Raw genomic sequence first — 13,363 nt, 5'->3', positions numbered from 1 at the left:
TAATGTTACAGAAAATATTTTACACTGCTGAAATAATTTCTTAGGATAGTGCCCAGCACAACTCAAATCAATTCGTGTACCTGCTTACAAATAATATTATAGCAGTGTTATTGTTAATTTTCGTGTGTTATTTTCCTATAGGCTCGACATTCGTATAGTGCTATCTTTAATCTTCTTCAATTTGTACTAAAAGTGGTTTACCAAATACTTTCTCCTATATAAGTAGCACGGTAGAAACAGGTGAAGCAAAAACGTCTGTGTGGACATGCCAGTTTCCATCATTATATATTTACCCCTATTTTTCGTTATTATTATATTAACTGTCATCACATAATTTAGTAAATAAAGGAAACATTTGAGGTATTTTCAAAACCTACTTTCTCTCCACAAATGCATAGTACAAAAACGTGGGACCCACAATTTAGTGAACAAAGGTAATTTTGGGGGATTTACGACAGATGCATAGTATCTAAAGTGGGACCCATTTGAACACATATTTTCAGACTTCCCCCACATATGCAAAGTACAAATTGATAAAGCAAACTAATATTTGAAAATTAGAATTTTGTTTGGACATAAATATAATTTTTGGTTATTTTAGGATAACCTTTTAATATATAGTAAATTTGGGGTGAATATTTAATTATTAACTTTAATAATAAATTTTGGAGATTATGTACTTGCTTATAATATTAATTATTAAGTAATTTATTCATGTCCTTATTCGTAAATTGATACTTAAAAATATTTTTTGAAAAGTTTGGTCAAACACAAGTTACTGCTCAAATGTATTTTTCAGATTGATTAGCCAAATATAAATTGTTTCTCTCCAAAAGTACTTTTTCGAAAAATACTTTTTAAAATAAAGTGATTTTTTCACCAAACATGCTATTAGTGTCATGAAAAATACTTTAGTTTCTCAAGATGGTAAATACACATGTGAATAGCATTTATCGTACCTTTATTTAATCTAAGGTAAAAAAGAATGTGGTGTGTATATTCAATTATTAGTACCAGTACGGCTAGTGTTTCATAATTAATTCTTCACTCGTCCACCAGTTGAAGTTCGAACAATTTCAATTTGAGTTACTTGATGTAAAACTTGAACAATAATACATAAAATCTATGCGCGCGCACACACACAAAAAAAAAAAAAAGAGATTAAGAAAATATTCCAATTAACTCACATGCTACGAATATTCCAATCACTTATAACATTTTAAAATCCAAATTCCAACACAGTTATCATTTATCAAGAAGAGAAACATAGGAAAATAAGAGGGAAGAAGAGTCAAAGTCACAAGTGACGGCTCTATTTCCATGAGAGATGTCAATGGAGGAAAATAAGAGGGAAGAAAAGTCAAGTCACAAGTGGCTCTATTTCCATGAGAGAGACGTCAATGGAGGAAATTAAATACGTGCAATGGCTGCAATAATCCTAAAGGATAGTACTACAACTTTACAAGAATTTGAAGTTAAAGATAGCTGTTTTCATAGTTATATATAGAGGCTACTATATCTCACTATTATAATACTAACTTCCACTCTTCCACTTCCCTCTCCAATACTCTTAATTAGCTTCCAAGTGACTTTTCTAGCACCAATTAAAGGTCAAATATATAAAAAGCCCAGCTAAGATCTTATACTCTAGAAATTAATGGCCTTAGCTGCAGTGACTAATACTCTACTGCACTACCCAGAAGAAACACTTCACCCCATTCCCAATTTATCTCCATGTCTTTGGGGTGATAGTTTCCTTTCATTCGCTGTTGACAATAAGGTATATTTAGGATGTGTTTGCTACTAAAGAAAAATTTCCTGCAAGGAAATATAAGAGATCTTATTTTCTTTCGTGTTTGGATAGTAAGCAGAAAATACTATAAGAGCATTTATATATAAACATATTCTAGGCAAACCCTATAGGGACGGACTGAGTGGGTGCGGGAGAGGGGCTCAAAGAGTCGGGGGAGTCGGGAGGGGGGGTTCCATGGTTCAAAGTTGAAGGCAAAGGATGAAGGTGGTTGGCTGGGGGTAGGGGTACTGGCGAGGTCTGGGGAGGTTGGATAGGGGGTGTGCTTGGGTGGGCCTAGGTAGGTTAGCGACGGGGATGTCGAGAGTGGAGGGGTAGTGGGGGTAGTGGGGGTGTATTTTGAAGAGTTTCGAAAAATATTTTCCTTATTTATGGAAGTCATTTAATTGAAATTACAGGGAAATGAATTCATATTAAATATATTTTTTCATACCAAACACACTCTTACTACTCACATTATCTCATTATTCTTTTCTTTCAAAAAAAATAATATATTTCTATTTTTTGAAATGATATAACTAGAAACTTTTTATTTTATTAATGAGAAGATTTTATAGGTATACAAATGTGATCCATAATCTATTTGAGATCATAAGTTTCAAAAAGTTATAGTTACACAATTATTAAAATATATTTAAGATCATAAATTTTAAAAATCTTTATTTCTTTCTTAAATTATGTTTCGAACCATACTACGTCACCTTAATTGGAATGGAGAAAATAAACCTTGTCTTTTACTCCTAACTAATGCAATAGGCTCATTTCGAACTCAATATTTTCTAGGAAACATAGATATCTAGGTAAAAATTTTCTAATTAATATAATAAATATTTGATAAGAACCCATAATTTTATAGTACTAACTACTTCAATGCTAAAAGCCATATTGAATCTGCCTTTGGTCTATGTTTGTAAGATAAGGAATTTGTTTGGTGTTTTACTAATTACTATGTAGTATATGACTATATTCTAAACATTTTCGTATACATTATAGGTTGCAGAAAAGCATGTTCAAGAGATTGAAACTATGAAGGAAAAAACGAGAAGTATGTTATTAGCATGTGGAAGAACAATATCTGAGAAATTGAATCTAATAGGCATTATTGAACGCCTTGGCATAGCTTATCATTTTGAGAAACAAATAGAAGACATGTTGGATCAGATTTATAAAGAAGATCCAAACTTTGAAGGTCATGAGTACAATGACTTGTACACTTGTGCCCTTCAATTTCGAATGCTGAGACAACATTGTTACAATATCTCACCAGGTAATTAAGTTCAATATTATTATGAATCGAGTGCATCTTTCTTCTATGTGAAAATTGTTATCCTCGCCAATATTGCTGTATTTGTAAATAATAATTCTGCAAAATATAAGTTAACGTTATGAAACAGTAATAAATTCGAGCCCACTGAATTCACAGTATTTCCTTAAGGAATTTAATCCCCTCCTAGTATCCAAGGTAATGGATTATTTCCTCTCAGGATAGAACGAATAACACACTGGTGTAGCGGTACTTCAAACCCCAGTGTTTCAGCGAACACAAAGTTCGGTAGCAAATCACACTTATAGTTGCTTTGTTTGAAGTTAAAAATAATGCAGGACGAAGGAGTAGAAACTCAGAAAATCGTATGGAAATGCTGAGAGGAAGGAGTGCAATGTATAGCCAATTTGTTGAGCGAATTGTGTGTTGTGTGTTGAGTGTCTTTCTTCAACATCTGCTGCACATATATATAGCAGCCAGTGTTGAAGAAGACCAAACGTCCAAGCACATTCATGTTTGTGGAGCAAGCACATTCATGGTGGGAAGAGCATTAGGCGACTGCCAAATGGTCAATACATGGATTGGAAAATATCCGTTACAAATGCGGATAATCTTACGTTAATATTTACTATTAACAAATAAATTTGGTCCAAAAAATTAATCAATCAATCATTTGACCAAATTCAAATCCAAATCCGAATCCAAAGCCGAAGCCGAAGCCGAAGCCGAAGCCGAAGCCGAAGCCGAAGCCGTAGCCGTAGCCGAGCCGAGAAAGCGACGACGACGACGGCGCGAGGCTTGCTTTCTTCTTAACTCTTTAAGAGCTACAAGAAGAGCAATTATATATATACCCACCAAAAATGTCTTCCTCTTCTAATATGGGACAATGTCTCATTGTCAAGAGGGGGAAACTTAAAATTTTACTCAAAATTTTATTTTTCCTCCATTTTCCATTCACCCTCATTTTAAGAATATTTCATCTTAAAAACAAAACCTCAACAATCCCCCACATGAATGGGGAACGGCTATATCACGGAAGTATGCATGGAAAAACTGTGTGATTTATAAGTAAGGATTACATCTGGATAAGTAGGTTTCCCTTTGAACTTTCCGTAGTAAACTTATGTCGGATATACTCGGTCAATCGGTAGATTTGATATCTTTGAACCGTCGATCTTTGGTGTATACCTAGACAACCATAAGTCACACAATCAACCCTTAACCGTCTTTGGTTCTCATTGTTGTGTTCGTTTCAGCCATGAACACCGCCTGGTTTCATAAGTGCGTAGAGAACTGGCCTTACAAAGTTCTCCTTGAAGCGGCTAACACTTCACACTTACATAGGTGATTCCTAAACGTGTCATCCTTTAGATACACTATTTGATATACCACGTATCAAATTTAGAAATCATTAAAAAGCCTTAATGCTTTATCCTTGGTACTGAACATTGTCTCATCACGAGAACGGACTAAAATTTTATTTGACAATGTTGAACCGTCATTAATGACTTTGTTTGATCTCCTTGAACCTAGATGTTGGGATCTCCAGTCTTCTAGGTAGAGTTACCGCCAGAATGACTTGTTCTCGGCCATAGCCCCATTCCCCTTGATGATTTCTCAACTACCTCTCTAGTTAGGCCTTTTGTAAGTGGATCCGACACATTATCACTTGACTTTACATAGTCAATCGTGATAATTCCTCTAGAGAGTAATTGCCTAACGGTTTTATGTCTTCGTCGTATATGACGAGATTTACCGTTATACATAACGCTCCCAGCCCTTCCAATTGCCGCTTGACTATCACAATGTATGCATATTGGTGCCAACGATTTGGGCCAAAATGGAATGTCTTCCAAGAAATTCCGGAGCCATTCAGCTTCTTCACCGGCTTTATCTAAGGCTATGAATTCAGCCTCCATTGTAGAGCGGGCAATACATGTTTGTTTGGACGACTTCCAAGATACCGCTCCTCCACCAATAGTGAATACATATCCACTCGTGGACTTAGAATCAGTTGAACCGGTGATCCAATTTGCATCACAGTATCCCTCAATCACCACAGGGAAATTACTGTAGTGCAATTCAAAGTTCTGGGTATGTTCTAAATATCCCAAAACTCGTTTCATTGCCATCCAATGAGATTGGCCTGGATTGCTCGTATATCGACTCAGTTTACTTATAGCATAGCTATATCTGGTCGTGTACAATTCATGATATACATTAAGTATCCCAACACACGAGCATAATCCAATTGTGATATGCTTTGGCCTTTATTCTTTGCTAATGCAAGATTCACGTCAATTGGAGTCTTTGCAACTTTAAAGCCCAAGTGATTGAATTTTTCAAGTACTGTCTTAATATAATGAGATTGTGACAATACCAGACCTTGAGGAGTCTTATGGATCTTAATTCCCAGAATTAAATCAGCAACTCCCAAGTCTTTCATATCAAACTTGCTATTGAGCATATGCTTAGTAGCATTTATGTTGGCAATGTCATTACTCATTATCAGCATATCATCCACATATAGGCAAACAATGACTATGTGATTTGGAATATTTTTAATGTACACACATTTATCACATTCATTTATTTTAAAACCATTTGACAACATTGTTTGGTCAAATTTCGCATGCCATTGTTTGGGTGCTTGTTTTAGTCCGTAAAGAGACTTAACAAGTCTACATACCTTCTTTTCTTTACCTGGAACCACAAACCCTTCAGGTTGTTCCATGTAAATTTCTTCCTCCAACTCTCCATTTAAGAAGGCTGTCTTAACATCCATTTGATGAATTTCAAGACCATACACTGCAGCTAATGCTACTAACATCCGTATGGACGTAATTCTTGTAACTGGAGAGTATGTATCAAAGTAGTCTAGACCTTCTCGTTGTCTATACCCTTTGACTACGAGCCTTGCCTTGAATTTATCAATAGTGCCATCATCTTTGATTTTTCTTTTAAAAATCCATTAAGAACCCAAAGGTTTATTTCCAGGAGGAAGATCAACCAATTCCCATATATGGTTGTTCAATATGGATTCTATTTCACTATTGACTGTCTCTTTCCAAAACAATGATTCCGAAGAAGTCATAGCTTCTTTAAATGTTTGAGGCTCATTCTCCAATAAGAAAGTCACAAAATCCGGTCCAAATGAAGTAGATGCTTTTTGACGTTTACTACGTCTTGGATCCTCCTGGTTACATGTACTTTCTTTTGTTTCTTTCCGAGGTCGTTTAGATCCTTCACCAAATGACTCGCATTCCTTTTTATATGGATATATATTTTCAAAGAACTCAGCATTATCTGATTTTATAACCGTATTATTATGAATGTCGGGATTTTCTGATTTATGAACCAGAAATCGATATGCTTTACTATTTGTCGCATATCCTATGAAAACACAATCAACGGTTTTCGGTCCTATCTTTACCCTTTTGGGTTTAGGAACTTGCACTTTTGCCAAACACCCCCACACTTTAAAGTAATTCAAGTTGGGCTTCCTTCCTTTCCATTTTTCATATGGAATGGATTGTGTTTTGCTATGGGGCACTCGATTTAATATTCGATTAGCCGTAAGAATGGCTTCCCCCCACAAGTTCTGTGGAAAACCAGAACTTATCAGCAATGCATTCATCATCTCCTTTAATGTGCGATTCTTTCTTTCCGCAATCCCATTAGATTGGGGCGTGTAAGGGGCTGTTGTTTGATGAATAATTCCATATTCTAAACATATTTCTGCAAAAGGAGATTCATATTCACCACCCCTATCACTTCTTATCATTTTTACTTTCTTGTTAAGTTGCGTTTCAACTTCATTTTTGTATTGCCTGAATGCGTCTATTGCTTCATCTTTACTATTCAGTAAGTAAACATAGCAATATCGAGTACCATCGTCAATAAAAGTTATGAAATACTTCTTTCCACCGCGAGATGGTATTGACTTCATGTCACAAATATCTGTGTGAATTAAGTCTAAAGGATTTGAATTCCTTTTAACTAACGTATAAGGATGTTTAACATACTTAGATTCCACACATGTTTGACATTTTGATTTTTCGCATTCAAACTTGGGCAGTACTTCCAAGTTAATCATTTTCCGCAAGGTTTTATAATTGACATGACCCAAACGTACATGCCATAAATCATTTAACTCAAGTAAGTAAGAAGAAGCTGAAATATTATTATTATTTTCCACAACCATTACATTTAGATTGAAAAGGCCCTCGGTGAGGTAACCTTTTCCTACAAATATTTTATTCTTACTAATGACAACCTTGTTGGACACAAAAACACACTTAAAACTGTGCTTAACAAGAAGTCCAGTAGAGACTAAATTCTTTCTCATTTCGGGAACATGAAGGACATTGTTCAAAGTAATGACCTTGCCAGAAGTCATTTTCAGAAATATCTTCCCATATCCTTCAACTTTTGCTGTTGAAGCATTTCCCATATAAACTGTCTCTCCGGGTTCAGCAAGAGCATAAGTAGCAAAAGCCTCTCTAACTGCACAAACATGGCGAGTGGCTCCTGAATCAAACCACCACAGTTTAGGATTTCCCACCAAGTTACATTCAGAAAGCATGGCACACAGGTTATCAACATCATCATGGTTTACTACCATGTTTGCTTGACCTCTTTTCTTGTCTTTCTTCGGAGCACGACACTCCGTAGACTTGTGTCCAGTTTTCCCACAGTTGTAGCAGTTTCCACTGAACCGCTTCTTGCTTGGGTTGTATTTCGGACCAAAAGCCTTCTTCCTCTTTTTGTTAGCTTCAATAATATTTGCTCCCATTATTGTTGAATTTCCACGGCCTCTCCTTTCAGCAGCTTTATTGTCCTCTTCGATTCTCAACCGAACAATGAGATCTTCAAGGGACATTTCCTTTCGTTTGTGTTTCAAATAATTTTTGAAGTCCTTCCACAATGGAGGAAACTTCTCAATCATTGCTGCTACTTGGAATGCTTCGTTGATGACAAGACCTTCAGCAAGTAGATCATGAATAATCACTTGCAATTCCTGGACTTGGGTAATAACAGACTTGCTATCTACCATTTTGTAGTCCAAAAATTTTGCGGCAACAAATTTCTTCATCCCGGCATCTTCAGTTTTATATTTCTTTTCAAGCGCATTCTACAATTCTTTTGATGTCTCCATGCTACTGTATACATTATACAAATTATCATCCAGTCCACTAAGAATATAATTCTTGCATAAAAAATCAGAATGCTTCCACGCTTCAATCACGAGAAAGCGTTCATTCTCTGGAGTTTTATCTGGCAGATCAGGAACATCTTCCTTGATGAACTTCTATAGACATAACGTAGTTAGATAGAAGAACATCTTCTGCTGCCAGCGCTTGAAATCAATCCCGAAAAAGTTTCTGGGTTTTTCTGCCGGTGTTCGGCTTGTCGATGCGTTGGCAGTTACCATCGGAACAGCTTGGTTTTCGCTTTCAGTCATCATTTTTTCTGTAAAAGAATGACACAAACAAACGTTTAATACACGTTTTTCAAACTGGAGTAAAAATCACGTAGATTTTAATATCCAACAAAATACCACGAAGGCTTAACTCTCCAAAATGGGAGTACACAAACCACAAAGGTTTTAGTTTGCAGAATAATAAGAATAACACAAATACAGAAATAAATATTAAATTCCTTAAGATTGTTATCCCCGCCAATATTGCTGTATTTGTAAATAATAATTCTGCAAAATATAAGTTAACGTTATGAAATAGTAATAAATTCGAGCCCACTGAATTCACAGTATTTCCTTAAGGAATTTAATCCCCTCTTAGTACCCAAGGTAATGGATTATTTCCTCCCAGGATAGAACGAATAACACACTGGTGTAGCGGTACTTCAAACCCCAGTATTTCAGCGAACACAAAGTTCGGTAGTAAATCACACTTACAGTTGCTTTGTTTGAAGTTAAAAACAATGTAGGACGAAGGAGTAGAAACTCAGAAAATCGTATGGAAATGCTGAGAGGAAGGAGTGCAATGTATAGCCAATTTGTTGAGCGAATTGTGTGTTGTGTGTTGAGTGTCTTTCTTCAACATCTGCTGCACATATATATAGCAGCCAGTGTTGAAGAAGACCAAACGTCCACCCTCCATGGTGGAGCAAGCATTAGCTTGTTTGTGGAGCAAGCACTTCATGTTTGTGGAGCAAGCACATTCATGTTTGTGGAGCAAGTACATTCATGGTGGGAAGAGCATTAGGCGGCTGCCAAATGGTCAATACACGGATTGAAAAATATCCGTTACAAATGCGGATAATCTTACGTTAATATTTACTATTAACAAATAAATTTGGTCCAAAAAATTAATCAATCAATCGATCATTTGACCAAATCCAAGAGCGAGCGACGACGACGACGACGCGAGGCTTGCTTTCTTCTTAACTCTTTAAGAGCTACAAGAAGAGCAATTATATATATACCCACCAAAAATGTCTTCCACTTCCAATATGGGACAATGTCTCATTGTCAAGAGGGGGAAACTTAAAATTTTACTCAAAATTTTATTTTCCCTCCATTTTCCATTCACCCTCATTTTAAGAATATTTCATCTTAAAAACAAAATCTCAACAAAAATTTGGTGAATTTGTAGTATTTTTTTATTTTATTTGAATTTAACTCAAATGGAACGACATGATGAATGAGGATTTACATAACTGACTAATAACTTGCTTGCGACTTGTATTTGACGCTAGCTTACATGTCCATTACAAGGAAGGCTAGCTAATCTTGTTTGTTGATTTCAAATCAGATATTTTTAAAAAATTCCAATATGGCAATGGGCAATTCAGGAGGAGTCTTAGTACCGATATTTTGGGCATGTTGTGCTTATATGAAGCTTCACATATGAGGACTCATTGTGAATGTATTTTAGACGAAGCACTTGCTTTCACTACGACACACCTTCAGTCTGCAGCTCAACATGATTTGAAGTCCGCTCTGAAAAAACAAGTTACACATGCTCTTGAGCAATCTTTACAAAAGGGCATACCAAGAGCCGAGACACGCTACTATATCTCTATCTATGAGGAGGATGAATCGAAAAATGATGAGTTACTACTATTTGCCAAATTGGATTTCAATTTACTTCAAATGTTGTACAAAAAAGAACTCGGGGAAATATCAAGGTATATAGGGAAATGCTTTGAGATAAAACAAAGAAAAAATAATGATTTCTCTACTCTGATAACTATTAATTATTGTGCATTTTGCAGGTGGTGGAAAGACTTGAATTTCATGACAACACTTCCGTATACTAAAGATAGAACAGTTGAGTGTCACTTTTGGACGGTAGGAGTTTACTTTGAACCTCAATATTCTCAAGCTCGTATTATGCTTGCCAAGACTATAGCAATGATTTCAATAGTATATGACACTTTCAATGGTAGTGACAGCGTGAAAGAACTTGACATTTACACTGATGCCATACAAAGGTATGAATATGAATCTAATACTTTACAATTTTATTACTAATTAATAAAAACAATTACTAGAAACCAAAAGAATTTTGTTTGCAGTGATTAAGAATGACAGTGAATTATTTTCACATTTCTTTAATTTAAGACCAACCTGAGTGACAGTGAATTTTCACTTTTTCTGTAAGTCGGGACTCGTACAAGTCAATCACCATGCGTTTTTTTCTGGCGCAACATGAGAAAATTACATAAAATTGTCTAAAAGTAGTCTTTTGCTGAGTTGAGAAACTTATTACTGTATTATTTATTATATCTTAGTCTATTATTTTTAATTTTTTATTTTAAAATATAGGTGGGACATTAATCAAATTGGTCAGCTCCCAAATTACCTGAAACTTAGCTACAAAGCTCTTCTAGATCTATACGAGGATTATGAAAAAGAGTTGTCCAAGGATGGCCGATCCTCTGTTGTCCACTATGCAAAAGAAAGGGTACGTACCACTCATGCTTACTTCTAATAAATTTCATTTATGTCTCTTACTCTTGTGTACTATCTCTTTTACAATTGCAGTATTCAATGAATAACAAAGTAATCAAACACATTTTTTGATGTTGAATAGATGAAAGAAGTTGTGAGAAGCTATTATGTCGAAAAAATATGGTTCATCAAAGGTTATATGCCACATGTTTCTCAATATCTTAACAATGCTTTAGCTACTAGCACATATTACTTGCTCACAACAACGTCCTGCTTGGGTATGAAATCTGCCATCGAGGAAGATTTTGAGTGGTTGTCAAAGAAGCCAAAAATTCTTGAAACAAATGCTACATTATGTCGCGTTGTTGATGACATAGCAAGCTACGAGGTATATCTGTATTAGACAAAACAAGATCATTTTAATTGTGTTGACAAGCTAAATATAACCATACTATTGATTACATATTTAAACCTGCTTTATTATTTATATTTTAGGTTGAGAAGGGTAAAGGCCAAATTTCCACAAGAATTGAGTGTTACATGAGAGATTATGGCATATTAACAGAAGAGCTAATGGACAAATTCCAAGAAATGGTTGAAATAGCGTGGAAGGATGTGAATAAAGGAATTCTCAAACCAACTCACGTCCCTAGGGAGATTTTTAATCGCATTCTCAATCTTGCACGTTGCACGTGTTATAGATGTCACATACAAATACAATCAAAGTAGTAAAAGTTTTTAAACCAAAGATATCGTTGCTCTGCTAGTGGAATCTATCGAAATATAAACCCTCAACCTTATGCTGATCTAGAGAGCTGTTGGCTCCCCTTTGGAAAAAAATAATTTCTTCATGTTATTAATTTTGCATGTATGTTGTATATAGTTTTTTAAACTAGGTTGTTTGTTATGTTGCGCTAAATATCCTTGCTAATTTGGGCAAAAAATCGGTACTTCGTATTTTTGATATCTTTGCATTAAGCATATATAATTATGTTATTTAACAATGTATCCTTTCTTAACGCCCATCACAACAGTTGTTTTCAATCGATACTCGTCACGCCCAAAGATTGCGTAACGCCTTAGAATCAAAATTCTTCAATAAAAAATAACTGGCTTGTGAAGAATAGATTTACTGATCTCAACCTTATAAGATAAAATGTGAGTTGATAGAATCTTGAAATAATTAATAACAAACTTAAGCAAGAATCATGACTCAATGGCAAAAACCAACTAAGAACATAGAGAAAAATTATTTATTTATATCTTAAGTTATAATATAAATCGACCATAAAAATTAAAGCTACTAGAAACAGCAACCAAAACTCCTAAGAAGAGTTGATGAAACCCAACCAAGTTAAACCCTAATAACATAATATTCATAGGAAAAATAAAGGTGAAGAAAAGAACCCTCCAAATACTAAAAAAAGTTTTAATGCTTTGAATCTTGTTGTGGGACATCATGAGAATATCCAGGAAAGTTTGGTGGAAAAGGAAACCAAGGACGATAGTAATAAGGAAAATATGGAGAGCTATAGCTGCCATAAGGGTTAGAGTAGGAAAAACCATTGCCAGGATTATAATTGTAAGAACCTTGAATTGGCTGCCCAGGGCCCCAGCCATAGCTATATGAGAAGGAACTTGCTTCTCCACTGCTGATCATCAATGACACACATATGCAAAGAGAGAGGAATATTATCATGGAACTTGACTTAGCCATGAATTGATGGGAAAGAATATATCGCTGAGGTAATTATTATTATAAAAATAAAAATAGATGAAATGGAATGAACTATATATGGTTTAGTATTTATAGTGTTGAGTGGAGCTGATTTTGTTTAGATGGGAGATTAGCTGTAACTTCATTTTCTTGGGGATAAGCTTTAGATGGACACTTGATAAGGTATTGAATGATGAAATGTTTTAATTGAACTAAGTCTCATCATCTTTAGTTATAATGTTATACTAGGAGTGGTATTCAATTCGAACGAAGGCTCTCCGATATGCTAGAATGTCAACGTTATCGGTGGAAATAAAATAATAAAGTAATAACTGAAAATTAGAAAAGGAAGACTTTCATCGGATGACCGGCACATTAAAATTTAATTGAATAGAACTCTTAAATCTTGTGAAAGTATCATAAAAATTAGAATGGAGGGATAAATTGATAAACACAATTACAATCAGAAAAAGATTCGTAAATACAGTCTAAGCAAATTCTAACTAGTCTCACGGTTGGATATGTCCAAGAAAGAAAGGTTGCTATGATGACTCGAGAGCCGATTCTATGGTTTACGAAGTTGCTAATTTTCTTGAAAGATACTCAGCATTTTTAACATAGGTGTCACGCCCCGACCTCGGGAGTGCGATCGGC

The 13,363-nt window shown here is 35.1% G+C and overlaps 1 pseudogene; it reads left to right on the top strand.

Moving 5' to 3' along the window:
* The first annotated feature begins 1,471 nt into the window (after nucleotides 1-1,471).
* Nucleotides 1,472-11,852, top strand: LOC107829289 (viridiflorene synthase-like; annotated as a pseudogene).
* Nucleotides 11,853-13,363: the final 1,511 nt, after the last annotated feature.

The sequence above is a fragment of the Nicotiana tabacum genome, chromosome 19 (genome assembly GCF_000715075.1).
Source record: "Nicotiana tabacum cultivar K326 chromosome 19, ASM71507v2, whole genome shotgun sequence".
Lineage (NCBI taxonomy): Eukaryota > Viridiplantae > Streptophyta > Magnoliopsida > Solanales > Solanaceae > Nicotiana > Nicotiana tabacum.
The sequence above is the reverse complement of the archived record's forward strand: the minus strand, read 5'-3'. Positions and strand labels throughout refer to the sequence as shown.